The sequence below is a fragment of the Perkinsus marinus genome, assembly GCF_000006405.1.
Source record: "Perkinsus marinus ATCC 50983 genomic scaffold scf_1104296944428, whole genome shotgun sequence".
Taxonomy (NCBI): domain Eukaryota; phylum Perkinsozoa; order Perkinsida; family Perkinsidae; genus Perkinsus; species Perkinsus marinus.
The window spans coordinates 285,045-287,733 of record NW_003211397.1 but is presented as its reverse complement, the minus strand read 5'-3'; positions in this window follow the sequence as shown (position 1 = coordinate 287,733).

The following is a 2,689-nucleotide window of genomic DNA, read 5'->3' as shown; positions in this document are numbered from 1 at the left end:
GTTATTATTCTAGATGGACTACAAATATTTAATGCCTAGAACCATTAGATTGCAGAAATGTTGAGCGATTCGCCATTATTGCTGCTGAATCGCTGAGAGTTGTAGAGCGCGTCACCGGACTCTGCTTGCGTGTTGAGATTCCGTGGCATTCGGCGTGGGAAGATCAGCTGTAGTGTATACTCGAGTTTATAACTAGTAGTTATTGCTTTGAAACACTTTCTATCACCGTGACTGAATCACGTGCTAGTCGTGTAAATTATTAGATTAGCATGTGAGCATTGATAGTTTTGAGGCAGACTCTGTAAACTTTACTCAGCAGAGCAGTCCGGACCGGCTCTTTCCAGGCTGGGCGAAGGCTGCCCTAAAAGCGGTTCACCACGTCGACGCCAGGGGGTCTATGGTCGGAATGGTCGAAGACCGTCCGTTGTCGTTCTAGATTTGAAAGTTGGCTACGATAAAGTACCCCGTCCTGGCTCTGGAAAACTCTCAGGCTAGCCGGATGTGATGATAAGCTGATTTCAGCTATCGAATCACTACACCGCGATTCTGCTGCCCAGGGTCAAACTCAGGAAGGTTTATCTGACCCCTTTCCGAAAGATGAGGGTGCCGGATAGTCCTCCTTCTGTTCATTATCTTTATGGAAACTGTGATTAGAGAAGTCCAACTTGGAATCAGCTTGAGCACTTCTTTTGAGAGTGAGGGCAGTACTGTGACGAGAAGTACTTTGTGGTTCGCAATCTTTCTCAACAGATGAAGAGGTATGCCGCGCAGCCTCCATCCTCTGTGTGTGGGGTGATTCGTAGGCGCCGGCCCCATCAGTCGTTGTGCCTCTCTGGGGTCACTTGGTATGGCTGTACGAGCCCCACCGTATCCTTCTCATAGCACTGACTCGGTGTTATCAGACTCTTCTTCTTTTCGTAGGCTCAACGAGCTGAGAAATGTTGACGTCGTACTGCGAATTTTGTGTTACGTGAGTCACTCACTTGCACTAGGAAATTGAATACGACGCCTACAAGAGATCTCTACTCTCACATACAGGCAACATCTCGTCGTGGTTGATGACTCGTGGACTGTTGCAGATGCTCTGGGCATCACGCAGGTAGAAGGGTGCTACGATAGCAGCTATATGAAGCTGGGAGGCACAACTGTCATTGTTGTCGCCCAGAGAGGGGAAGCATGATCCTGGAATGCAAGACCTACACTCAGAGATTCTCTGTGCTGATGGCTGTGTTCGCGTGAAGTGCCTCGAATAAAGCAAGGAATAGACAGCAGTAGTTGTACGTTGCTGCTCCACTGTCCCCCTTTACCTTTGGTGGTCGATTCTGATTCGTGCGAACGATGAGGAAGGACCGTTTCTAATATGTGCACAACTAGTTCCATCAATGGGTGAATTAGTCATAGATGTTGCAAACCACTCTCGTAGCGTTAAATCGAAGTTCATGTGTTTCCCTAACGTGACGTGAACCACGAGAAACGCTGTGGTACCAATCTATATGTGAGAATGTCCTCCCCTGGGGAGTGTCTACACCCTCATCGGAGTCACTACTCCCAGAGTTAACAAGATCATCGAAGCATTCCTACTTGTAATGATATGAAAGCCATCGAATTGGATCCACAATACTGTATCACTGTGACACTCACGCTATGTGTGTGACACTGTCACATACATAGCATCTGTCACGGGGCTTACTCACGAGCTTCGTGAGTGATTGTGGGAGATTTTGACTTGTGTTTGGGTTCGTCAGACATACAGATCACAGGAGCGATCATTGACAGCTCTTCGTGGAAAGAATGTTCCCTCATGCTGATCTGGGACCCTGAGAGTCTCATCCTTAGCCTTGCCGTACCGTGTCATGGTTATTGATTGCATCATAGTTTCCTCATGCTCTCTCTATGTATGCCCCATTCACGGCAAAATAGGGCGTGATTGACCACTTGTCGCCTCTACGTCTAGAATCATCATCGTCAATTACTGTTTCTTCCGTTGGTTCGCCCGAAAAGGATGATCATGTCATTGTGTTTGAAACGCCAAGATGGCACACGCGTTCACGCGTGCGAGTTGGCACGAATACATGACGCAATCGGCTTTGTTTTAGCGATGAATTTCTTTCAGACTACATCTTTTTACTCTCATTGGTTGTTGAGGCCGAGTTGCACAACAGGCTCAGACTGAATAGCTCAGTCATGATTTCGAGTTAACGATGAGTGATGTGACAAGATAATGTGGGTCGAATCGATTGACCTTCCCTTCTCTAAAAAACGACGTTCGAAAATATTCTCTCCAACTGTTTCTGAGATTCACTTTATAGCTTTCCCGCTCCTGTTGAATAATGATCGAGCCTACAACTCTTCCCGGAGATGAGAATAACGGCAACTGTCCGGGGTACCTGCTAGGCCTCTATACATACGTCGACCCCATAGACCACGGAGGCGAGCCCCTTGGTTTCCGTCCCCCCGCTGCGGATCTGTACATCTACGAGGACAAAGGCGAGTGTCAGATGATGGTTCTACTGTACAGGCCTCATCATGTATTAGAGCCTGCCATAACCTCACTAAAGTTGCATGAGAACTCCTTGATGCTGTCTGACGCTTTAAACCGACATGCTCCCCGAGATGCCAGCATATTTCCGAGACACTTCACGAGATGGGTTACGACTATCCAAGAAGAGATCACCATTCACTTGGCCGG